Raw genomic sequence first — 13,188 nt, forward strand, 5'->3', positions numbered from 1 at the left:
GAAATTTACAGTGCAATATGGTCTAAGTTGCCTATGTACCTAAAACCCTATACAACCACCTAAATGACTGCCTCAATGACATCCAGTAGTTTCCTGTCTATGTTAAAATATCTTCTGAGAATGTGTAGTACAGCAGGCATTGCATGGTCATAAGCAGCACATATCCAGGAAGAGGGTATCCAGCTACACTTTACTGTTTTTGTGTTTAGTGTGGTGCCATGTTTGTGTTGTATGAATGGCCTCAGCAACGGTTACCAGGATAGTTGCTGGCTAGTTTGCATCCCTGCCACAAGGAATTAGGCCATCACTTCACCTGTTACATCACTAATAGGGGGGCCACCTGAGGTCTGGTGGAGGCAGTAAGGCAGGCAAGTCCATGAAGATTTAATGGAAAGAGTGCAGGAAGTGGATAGAGGGAGAGGGAAAGAGTACTTCTTCCTGGAAGTACTGAAAAGAACAGATTAAGTATAAAGAGTATGGTCTGATTAAGGTCAGATTAAGTCTATTATGGAGCTGAGACAAGATCCCACATTGGAGAGGACCTCACATTGACATAAAGGACACCTGTTGTGATTGGAAGATATGCTCAAATGGAATCAGCACAGAAGATCCCACGGTGTGGAAGTGTGCCATCAGAAGTAATAAGAGCACATGCAGGCAACAAGAGTAGTGATCACATGGTGTGGAAAAATGTGTCAAGCCATCAGTAGAGTAAATCCTATGGTGTGGAAGAATGTTACTTGCCATCTGTAGTAGCTGAAATCCACACCAGTGATGAGAGTACCTGGCAGTCAGCATGAGGGATGATTCCATGGTAGAGCAAAACAAGATGCCTCTTATCAGCAATTGGGTGCAGTGGATGAGCATGGTCAAGCAGCAGCAAAATGCGGGGTGGTTGCAGAAGAGGTGCAACCAGCAAAAGCAGGCCTGGCCCTAGTGGTGCACAAGTGAGCCACTGTCTAAAATAGGTGCTGTGCTATTAATAAAATGTTTTAACATTCAATATCAATTTTTTTTCTTTCTCTACCTGTTTTACAAGTCAAAATTTTGTAAATATATCTAAATTTTGGAATTATTAATAAGCTATTTTGTTAAATGCTTTCTGCAGAGTGCAGACTCTTTTTCTGTGGGGGCATGGGTAAATTTGCAAAGGCTTCAGGTTGTTAGTAATTTTTCTGTGTTAACCCTGCAACTGAAATGCTAGATGTGCTACTGCATATACATGTGTGTTAAAATACTATATAGATTAGGTGCTGTTACAAGGTTTTGCCTCAGGGGCCACAAATGCTAGTGTCATTTCTGAGAAGAACTGGAAGTTTGCCCTTCTCTGTGTTCACTCGAGCAACTCAACATCTTGAAATGAGGCCTCCAGACCTGTACGCAGTACTCAATGAGTGGCCTGAGTTACTGGAGTAGAAACAGTTTTTGGATTCTGGGTGAAAATGTAATTGGAGGTGGACAGTTTCCAACAGTAGATTGTCTAGAGAAGGACAAGAGATTTTTTCTGGGAGGAAACTCAGAAAAATGCTGGAAGTCTAAAATTGTTTTGGTTACAAATAAGGTTGTGTTCCTATCCACATATGTCAGCAGAAGTGAGAGACCAGTTCAGCAAACCTGATATGGGACAGTCATGTAGAATAGGTTCCCAATATGTCACACCGCAAAAAAGGAATCAGCGAGAGTCAGTTTCAGATTAAATAATCTGAAATTGATGACTGTAGGATCTATTTATTGGAAATGAGTCGTGTGCATTTAGGAAATGTCATGTAATACCGGGAAGAAAATTTTCGAATTTTTAGTGATAGATAATTCATCTGTTGCCTCTAACATTCTCCCAACTCTGCTAATCACTTGGAACTCTTTGACTTCCTCTGTTTGAAACGACTTTCTCCAGTCCAACTTTCCTAACTTAGGTAATTTTCTTTGGTGGGTTTATTGTTCACAACTCCAGCTGGCTTCCATTTTCTAGTCACATGTACCCAGCTGGTTGAGATGCTGAGGCTTTACTTTCTCTCATAAACTCCCCTTCTAAATGCATGGTCGAGGTGAGTTGTCTTCTAGGCATCTAAGATCACGACTTGGTGATGGTCTTGTTCAATGGAGCCTTTCTCTCATTGCCATTCCCAACTTTGTGTTGTTTGGCATCACAAAAATGCAAAATCGGCTAAGGAAATGATCTGCCATATTTCTTTTCTTTAGTCGGATTACTGTTTCAAAACTTGTAATGTCAACGTTTGATCAGATCGTGTCAGTGTAATTAATCTTGTAGGAATGGAATTCTTTATTCCAGGTGGAGGCCTGGAATAAAGAATTTTATTAACCCCTTCATGGATTATCCCGAGATATCTCTTTTTTAGTTTTAAAAGTTATTTGGAACTACATGAAATATCTTGGGATACAATAATACCTCCAAATTGAGGATTCAAACGTATTTTCTCGGGCATTTATCTGGCTAATTTTGCATTAGCCAGATAAATCCTGAGATTTCTCAGGATTTTCTTACGTCTGGCAGCAGATGACTGGCTTTCATTTCACTTATATTTACTTATTGTACAGCAATGTCAGAACAGTAGCATGTGTTCCTATGTGTGTCACCAGTAAGCAAAATAAAATTTAATGTCCTAAATGCGAAATACTGATAAGTGTTTTGATAATACTGATACAACTTTTTGGCATACACAAGATAACTCTAGTTAGCCCAGATTGGTTAATTACTCCCATGTATTTTCTACTAAAAAAATTTATAAAAAACAAACTATACAATGAGTATTCGCATGATGCATACTTTTAATCTGTAAAATAAAAAGTCGATCGTTATGGCACATTTTCAGGAAAAAATGTTCCGGGAAGGGATTAAAGGTGGTTAAAAACCTTGAAATCTTGTCCTTTAACCAAACCTTTGTTTTCCAACAAATGTGCTAAAGCTGTTCAAGAGAAGACTATTGCATATTGTAAATATGCAATAGTCTTCTCATTTGGCATGTTTGGCTTGTTTCCAAATTTTCAATTTCATGTTCTGCCTACACCAAAACTCAACAATTGTAAAAAAGTTATTAATCAGTCCAAACTAGATTTCGAATAGCCTAAAAATAGAAAACTTGCTTCTTGTCCAAATGGTAGCCGAGCATTCAGGTCTCTTGCCAAAGCTGTTGGCCCCAACTTTTGCCCACCTCTGTCAAAATGAGATGGTTCTATTGCCACTTCAGCCATGGATAAAGCTGACCCTCTAGCATCCTAATTTTCTTCCAACTCTTGTATTAATGATCTTTGTACACCACCTCCCACCATTTCAAGTATGCTCCATTTAATGCCTCTTGATGGTAAGAAAGCTCCAGGTCCTGTGGAACTTTTCCACTTGTTCTCAAAACCTGCACTCCTGAATGTATTCCTGTTCTCTGTTGCCTTTTTTCACTTTCTAATTCCAAATGGTTTTTTTTTTTTTTTTTGCTTCTGCTTGGAAATTCGCTCTTATCCAGCCAGTTCCTAAAAAGGGCGACAAATCCCTCCCATTTAATTATCATCCCATTATAATTCTACTCTTTCTAAAGTAGTGTAGAAATCAATTAACTGCCAACTCTTAATCTAGAGACCTTCCATCTGATCAATGATTGCCAGTATGGATTCCTCCAGTGTTGATCCACTGGTGATATTTTGGCTTGATACCCATCTATGGGCAAATTCAGTGGAAAGGGTCTGTGAAACTCATGTAGTTACTCTTGATATTTCAGAGGCTTTTAATTGAGTTTGGCATATATCTAAATAAGCTTCCATCTCGTGGTTTGCCATTTTTTTTTTTGTAATTGAGTGTCCAACTTTCTCTCTGACTGCAAGTGATGGTAGATGGAGTGTCTTCTAACTTTTCCACCTAGTAGGAGAAAACTAAACCCAAGGTTTAATTCTTCTCCTACTCTTTTCCTCTCGTATATTAATGACCTTCCACTGATCAGAAATCCTATCCATAGTTTTGCTGATGATATAGTTTCATTCCACCCAGTTTGAGAAATCTTGCCATGTGCAAACAGCTTCAACTTCTCAAGTATCCACTATCGATTCCTTAAATGCTGATCTCCAGGTAATTCTCCAGTGGGGCAAGGATAACTTAGTTGATTTCTATCCTGAAACTCAGTCCTGTCTTATTTCACAAAAGTTATCTTCTGCTCCTATGCTTATCTTTGATGACACTCAGATTTCTAAGGCGTTTCCATAGCCAGGTGGGAAGGAGCAGCAGTGCGTAGCACACGTTTCTTGATTAGACTGGGGTTCGAGCCCGTCACCACCAAATACGGAGGATGCGGAAAGGTCAAGGGAATGACCACCGCATATTCCCAGAGCAATATGGCCTTAGTTGCTAATGCTCCTAAAAACCAAATAACAAACAAACAAACACTCCGATTTCTAGGCAACATCATGTGTCTCTATTAGGGATTGCCCTAGCTTCTAATGTCTTTTGGCATAATCACATTACTAGTATTGCTTTATCTGCATCTTAAAAACTGAGTTTTTTTTTCTTTTGCTATCAGCTTTACTTTTCTTCCAAATAGCTGTTCATTCTGTGCAAATAACAAATCTGCCCTACCGTGGAATATTGTTCCCTGGGGTGGTGCTCCCAAAACCTTTAAAGCTTCTAGATTCCATTCAGAAGAGGCCAATTAGGTTAATTAATGACTGATCTTTAGCAGTCTTCGCTCTCTGCCTCAGACATTCTGTTTCTGCTGCATGCCTTTTTTTTTATAGATATTTCCGTGGGCACTGTTCTGAATTGGCTTCTATAAATCCTCTCTCTCTCTCTCTCTCTCTCTCTGTCTCAAAGCAGTCGGATTGCATGCTCCTACTGAACTATCCTTTCTTATTTCTAATTTATTCATTCAACTTCTGTTTTCTGTAACAACCTTCCTTATACGCATTTCCTGAAAATTGCAATCTACAGACATTCAAGTCTAATGTCAACAGATAACTTCTTTCAACATGAAAGACGTTATCTCTATATAAAGAAGAGTTTGTGGTTTTTTTATGAAAACCCCAAACGAGAGTTGGGGGTTTTCATAAAAAAAAAATCTGGAGGGAAACTGTTTTTTGTGCGCCAAATGGTGGCTACGTGATCCCATCTAATTTGCCAAATTCCTCTTGGTTCTTTGTAGATTCTAACCATTTCCGATTTCACATCGACATTACAGTCAAGGCCGATTGTCAAAAATTTAAGAGTTTTTTTTTTTTTTTTTCTTTCTTTCTTTCTTTCTGATGTGAAAGCTCAGTCTATGAAAAAACCGTCTCCAGGGCTAGAAGTTTTCCAGACATAACATGGAGTGCATTAGTTGGAACGGTTCTACAGGAATGAGTAGTACTGTATAGTGGAACCTTTTCTTTTGCATTACCTCTCTCGGAAACCATGGCTATTGCCCATAGGTAGCATTAGTATTAGTAGTCACATACGATACAAAAAAAAAAGCAAGCTTATAGGGCATCAGTAAAAAAAAAAAAAAACTTCCCTTCGCCTATCGGATTTTTATCCATTTGTCCAGTTCTTCCTTGAATTTATTTAAGCTATTAACTTCTACGACAGATGGAAGTTTGTTCCAAAAATCAACCACTCACTGGCTAAAGGCAAATTTCCGCACCTCTATTCTGCAACTGCCTTTCCTTAATTTGAATTTATGCCTATCGAGTGCATAAACTGAGCAAGTCAAAGGTTCTCATCAGCATTGAGCTTGCTCAAAGAATTGTAGACATCAATCAGATCACCTTACACATGCCTGGTCTCCAGATGCTGAAATTTGCAGAACTTAAGCCTTTCCTCTTAAGAGCATCCCATTATTTCACGAATTGTTTCTCTTCTCTGTACTCGTTTCAGCAGCTCTGTATCCGTCCCAAAATGAGGCCTCCGCACCTCGAGGATTACTCAAGGAGTGGCCTGACCATTGTCTTATACAACTGGATAATCACCTTATCCCTGCTAGGTAAATTTCTGTATTTCATTTACAAAACACCATGAGCTGCTCATGCTGCCTATCTGCACTGCTCTGAAAATTTCATATCTGACTGCACAATTACCCCAGGTCTTTTTCATTCTCTACTACCCTGTGTGTGGTACCACACAGTCAATGCTGAAAGAAAAAGAATGGCCACAAAGCTCCATGAGCTATAGACAAATAAAATGGGAGGAGGAAGCCAGAGGTCTAGTTACCGAAAGGTTTCTGCCACTGGTGGCAGTGGTCAAGCTCAAAGCCACATAAGTGGTATGCCCCTGGTCTTTTTACAACATTCATATTGATAGGTCATGGATCCCTAAAGGCAAAACTGATCTCCTTAGGGCTGACTGATGACCCAAATTGAACCTGTGGTGAGATTGAAGACTGGGTGGGTGGGTTATACATTCATACATTCTGTATGAATGTATAATTTACGACACCCCTAGAACAGCGCTAATAGCACACATTATAGAAGAGGAAAATTATAAAGCCTTAACAATCTTCACACAGAAAGTATTTGAAATGCGCAGAACTATCCAAAGAATGGCAATTCAGCCCCCCCCAGCAATTAAACAATAATCAATAGTTAAAATTGTCCATGTCTCCCACCATGCCCAGACAATGACCTAACAACTGTCAGGACAGCAGTATTCTCTGCCCTTACGTGACAAAACCAGATTGACCTGAGTACCCCCCCCCAGGACTACCCTGCCGTGTGTAGGAACCTGGGGCCCGCACCAAATTAGTAACCATGTTGTGGAGGGAGATGTGCAGGCAGCCAGGGAAGCAGATTAGCTGAAAAATATCAGTAAGCTGGTACTTAGCAGGGGGATGCAATGTAGAATGAATAGGCTGATAACTGAGTGAATTAGGAATTATGGAAAAAGGAATATATATCAGTTTTGGCAAAATATTGACTCAGCAGGAGGAGGGAAAGAGAGTGAATGAGTGTTATAGTGAATGGGAATGAATGGAAGAGCAAATGTAATTGGCTGAAAGAATATAAAGTTAATAACACCACTCACCATTTTATATATACTAACAAACATTTACTTACAACACACTATCACTGCATTCTTCCCTGGCCTGAAAAAAACTTACGGCTAGGCCTGCACCACAACTGAAGAATAACAGTAAGTTTAGATTCCTGGAGAGTGTAGAGCAGAAAGCAAGAGCCAAACAAATGAAATGAAAGCCAGAAGTAAGTGTGTGAGAAAATGAACACAAACCATAAATGTTAAGTACTCACAAAGTTAAGTACACACTAACTCTAGTTTTAATTATTTATATCCTTTCTTATGTAGCTTAATTATTAAGAATTAGTATTTCACTAATTATTAAGCATTAGTGAGTAATTACATTACACCATTGCATCCCCCGTGGTGTGTGAGAAAGAGATAAATGAGTGAGTGAAAAGGAAAGAAAAAAAAAAAAAAAAATATATATATATATATATATACACACACACACACACTGGTGTTCAAAGAAAGTGCATCACCTAGGAATTTCACATTTCTAACCGTTTTTTGCGATGGTTTGTTACATTAACGACTAGCATCACAAATAGAAATATAAACAAAATATTTATTAATAGTTAAGGCAAAGCTAAGTAATATTTTACAGGTGCTCTCAAAATATTCCAAAATGAGCATTTGCAACCTTTATACAACAATTTTGGTAAACACGACAATTATGGCTGAAATGTTATCAGGAGCCCTCAATTTGCTTCAGTTTATCATTTTAAATGGAAAACAAAATGAAAATTTCACCAGGTGCAAACTAATATTTAGTTGAACTGGTGACAGCCGCACACCATCAAGGCTTTGACAAGATCAATTTCTGAAGAAAATCAACTGATAGCTTGTGGTTCCAAACACGAATTATGGCTTCCTGAAGTTCACGAAGGGTCTTTGGTTTCTTTCTGGCAACTGCAGATTCCACACGATACCAACAGTTCTCTATAGGATTCAGGTCCGGGCTGTTTCCTTGCCAGCTAAGAGTTGTAATGGACCATTCTTTCACCTGTAACAAATGTAAATGCATTACAGTCAAACCTCTAATGCAGAAATGAAGCTAAAGTAACTACAGAAGTGTCTACTTACACTTTTTTTCCCGATGACAAGGAGCAGAGTCGTCCTGAAAAATGCAGTTACTTGGCAGGCTGAAGTGGTCTGTAATGGTTGGCAACAATTTGCCTTCCAGTATATCCAGTATCCATTAGCATTTACGGAACCTTTTTATAAACTGCATATGACTTACTCCGCAATACGAAATGCACTCCCATATCATTTGGCTGGTAGGGAATTTCACTGTAGACACCATACAGTCTGGTCTGAATAGTATTCTTCACCAAGTCTACGGCAACTTGTTTGTCTCCCATCAGAGCCATGAAAGTTGAATTTCTTTCATCTGAGAAAATAACTGACTTCCAATACTCGGGGATCCATTTGCCATGCTCCTTACACCAAATTAATCGGGTCTTTTTCATTTTATGTGTGAGGAGGTGCTTCTTCTTAGGATGACGGACTACAAGTCCATTTTTGAAAAGGGATCTTCTGACTGTTAATGCACTTGCTACCACTCCTGTATGTTCTTCCCATTCTCTTTTCAGCTCAGACAAAGAACTTTTATGGTTTTTAAGACATAAGCACTTCAAAACGCGGTCCTGTTTTGGCGTAGAGCAGTGGTTTTCAACTTTTTTTTTTAATAGCGGCACCCCTACTCAGTTTTCTCAATATATATATAATGTTAAAAAATATGTAATTTATTACAATAATATAATTATTGTAATATTACAATAATATAATATATAATTATATAATATAATTTTGGTGTGACATAAGCATTGGGAGATCAAAATTGAGAGTAGGAGTGTGCTATAGGCCTAATGACTCTGATGAGTATAATAAGGAACTGTACAGGGAAATAGAGTGGGCCAGTAAATCAGAGAGTCTTATAATGGGAGATTTTAATTTCCCAGATATTGACTGGAATTTGGGAGCTGGTTACTCATGCACTAGCAGGGCTTTTGTGGATTTATTGGATGATTGTTTTCTACATCAGCATGTTCGGGAGGCAACTAGAGGGAGTAATACTCTTGATTTGATTATCAGCAGTGATTCTTCATGCATTAAGAATCTGCAGATAAATGAACCACTAGGTGGCAGTGATCACAGTGTGCTGAAGTGGGATTTACTCAAAGAGGTAACTACCATTAGGGGTAAAGGGAAGGGTTATTGCTTCCGTAAAGGCAACTACAATGGACTGAGACTGTATTTAAATTCTATACAGTGGGACCAACTGATGATGTTACCAACAGCAAATTCAAAATGGGAAGCATTCAAAGAACTTATCTTGGAAGCTACTAGGCTTTACATACCAACTAAGAAATATTGTTCAAGGTTTAGGCCAAAATGGATGTCAGATGAACTAATGAGGCATATGGCAGAGAAGAAAAATGCATGGGATACTTACAAATTAACACATGACACAGAAGCCTATGATAGATACAAGTTGATATGCAACCAAGTTACAAAGGAGGTTAGGCAGGCGAAGGCAGATTACGAGAAACCCTTTGCAAGGGATGCAAAGAAAAACAGCAAAGAGTTCTTTACTTATGTAAACTCTAGAAGGAAGGGGATGAATCAGATTGGTCCACTTGATATTGATGGGTCAACTGTTGATAATCTTGCTCAGGTAGCTAACAAACTAAATGAATATTTTGCATCGACATTCACACATGAGGAGTTATTCAGCAAGGGGAATGCCACAGGTGTATTCAACTCTAGCAGTAAGCTACAGAATCTTGAAATAACTGGGAGTAGAAGTGGAGGAGAAACTGTTGAAGATAAACACAAGAAAGGCACCCGGGGTGGATGGGATCTATCCAGTTATATTAAAGGAGGCAGCAAAGGAAGTAAGCAAACCCTTAGCCATAATTATGAGAGCTTCCTTGGACTCAGGGGAGGTACCCATAGACTGGAAATGTGCAAATGTGACCCCAATTCACAAAGGAGGATCAAAGGCTGACACAAGTAATTATAGACCTGTGAGCTTAACTTCTGTTCCAGGAAGATTAATGGAGGCACTGGTTAAAGAAGCACTGCAGGATCATTTAGACAAGACTTCAGTTATAGCTCAGACACAGCATGGTTTTGTTAAGGGGAAGTCTTGCCTGACCAACTTGATTGGATACTATGATGCAGTCACAAAAGAACTGGATGCAGGGAATAACTTTGATATTATATACTTGGATCTGAGAAAGGCTTTTGATACTGTTGCACATGGAAGACTGCTACACAAATTGGAGCAGTGTGACATTGGAGGCAAATTGCTGCTAGGGATAAAGGGGTGGTTGAGGGGGAGAAGACAGAGAGTGGTAATCAATGGACACTGCTCATCGTGGACTAATGTTATTAGTGGAGTCCCTCAGGCCCCAGTGTTGGGTCCATTATTGTTTTCTGTATTTATAAATGATATTGATGATGGTATATCAAGCTTAATGTCCAAGTTTGCAGACGATACAAAGGTTGGCAGGGTTGTCAAGGACACTACTGACACTATGCTGCTGCAACAGGATCTGGAAAGGTTGAGCAGATGGGCTGAGAGGTGGCAAATGAAGTTTAATATTGACAAATGTAAAGTACTACACATGGGAAACAGCAACCCCAGAGCAACGTATCAACTCTGTGGTACTACACTGACAGTGGTAGAGAATGAAAGGGACTTGGGGGTGGTTGTGCAGGCAGATATGAAGTTCTCTGAGCAGTGTAGACGGGCTGCAAGAGTAGCTCATGGAGTATTGTCAATGATATACAGGAATTTTTCCAGCAGGGATAAGGATGTGATTATTCCATTGTATAAGGCAATGATCAGGCCACACCTAGAGTACTGTATACAGGTCTGGAGGCCTCATTTCAAGAAGGATGTAGAGCTGCTGGAACGAGTACAGAGAAGGGCAACAAGATTAGTGAATGGAACAAAGGGGTGCTCTTACGAAGAAAGCTTAAGTTTTGCAAATTACAGTGTCTGGAGACTAGGCACCAGCGAGGTGATCTGATAGAGGTGTGTAAAGCCTTGAATGGTTTAAGCATGCTCAATGCTGATGGGATTCTTCCTCTAGCTCAGAAAAATCACCTGAGAGGGCATAAATTCAAATTGAGGAAAGACAGATGTAGGATAGACGTGCGGAAATTTGCCTTTAGCCAGCGGGTGGTTGGTTGGTGGAACAGACTTCCATCCCTTGTGGTGGAGGTTGATAGCCTAAGTAAGTTTAAGGCTCAGCTGGACAGGTATTTTGAACGAACAGAGGGGTGAAGTGGAAGTGGGTTTTTTTTTTTTTTTTTTTTTTTTGGCTGATGCTGCATAAGCTTGCTTTCTTGCATCAAATGCCTCTACTAATGCTAATGGTGGCGGAATTATAAAAATTACATTTCATAATACAAATTATATATATACAGTATATAATTTTATTCTTTGTATAGAGGTACTAAGTAAACATCAATTATAGATCACCAAAAATTAAAAACCTACTATACACCTTTTTATAATGAAATAAACATATAAATTAAAAAATAATAAGTTTAAGTAACTTAAACCCAAATTACGTGGCACCCCTGGAATATTGTTGCAGAGCACTAAGGTACCGCGGCATCCCGGTTAAAAACCACTGCCATAGAGACTCATTTGCATCCTGTTCCTTTTTTTCCTATCAGCAGAACAGTATTCTTGAGTTTGAAAAGAAATCTACTTACTTTCGACTGATTACAAGATACTCTGTAAGCAATATGACAGGAAAAACATCATTCCAATAATAGCACTTTCTTTGTGGTGTGACATGCACATAACTCTCCATCCTGACACAAGAAAAGAATGACTGTAACTCTTGCAGAGTGTGCTTATATAGCTGAAAGTAACAGCTGATGCAACATTACGTCATCACCTAAACGTGTCAATCTTATCTGATGCATTTCTCAAACAGGCCTCTGGGGTTGGGTAAATTCATATTGTGATTTTTAAATGTTTCTCGCCAACCACGTATTACAATAAGACACGGAAACTGAAATTTTAAAAACTATATATTTACAATTAAAATAACTTTACAACTAAAAATATAAAATACATTAAAATACCGGGTTAAGAGCGATAAAACTGACATAGCTTTCAAAGGCTCCTGCCTTCTTCAGCGGTAGCTTCCTAGTACTGCGGTGCATCCTAAGTACCAGCAGGTTCACGGTCTAAATCACGTGTTCTATTCTCCTGTGTACTGGGAAGGGAAGCTGCTCGGGAGCGCATCATGCGAAATCGTTCATCCCTTCTGAGGGTCGTAGCCTCAAAGAGGGGATGAATTACTATTAATGTTCTCTGTCGAATTAATCCGCAAACTCTCGAACCACTTGCGGTCCAAGAACCTATGCACCCAAACAGTGTTGATAGCTTCGTCCGGGGAGATCTGGTGTTGCTCCTCCCAAAAATGCTCTGCCACGGCGGACTTACCATAGGCTGCATTCCTTATTGCCTTAGTGTGCTCCCCCAGATGTTCTTTGAGATGATGCTTTGTTTCCCCTACATAACTTTCCCCACAATCTGGGCCTTTAATACTGTAAACGGCCCCACTAGCATTCTCTTTTTGAATGGGGTCTTTTACTTGTGACACGATTGTGTGCAGCTTCCGGCCTGGAATCTGTACACAACGTGTCTGATAATTTCTTAGTACCCTAGTTACGCCCGGATAGTAGGGAATGTATGCAATAGCTATGGGCATGAAGGGTTTGCCTCTCCTCTGATTTTCTCCAGTATACTTTTGTATAATCCTCTGGGGGTAGCCACACTTTGTAAGATCCGCTGTGATACGTTCATATTCTTCTTTCCTATCCTCGGAGGTACTACAGTACGATTTTGCCCTCTCTATTAAAGCTCTGACCACACTGTTCCTATGATGATTGATCTGAGCAGAATTATAGTGAGAGTACTGGCCTTTGCACATCGGTTTCCTATAGACTTTAGGTTTTAGTTGTTGGCCTTCTCTACAGACCAATACATCTAGGAATGGCAAAATTCCTTCTTCCTCTACCTCAGAGGTAAATTGTATGAATAGGGAGAAGTCATTTAAAAAATTCAACACTTCATTTCCACTCCCCTTTTGAATGATTGAGAATGTATCATCCACAAATCTCTTCCATGGATGCATAGGGAGATCTCAACCATTAAATATTCTAGCCTC

Source organism: Mastigoproctus giganteus, chromosome 13 (assembly GCF_048544385.1).
Source record: "Mastigoproctus giganteus isolate SK-2022 chromosome 13, ASM4854438v1, whole genome shotgun sequence".
Taxonomy (NCBI): domain Eukaryota; kingdom Metazoa; phylum Arthropoda; class Arachnida; order Uropygi; family Thelyphonidae; genus Mastigoproctus; species Mastigoproctus giganteus.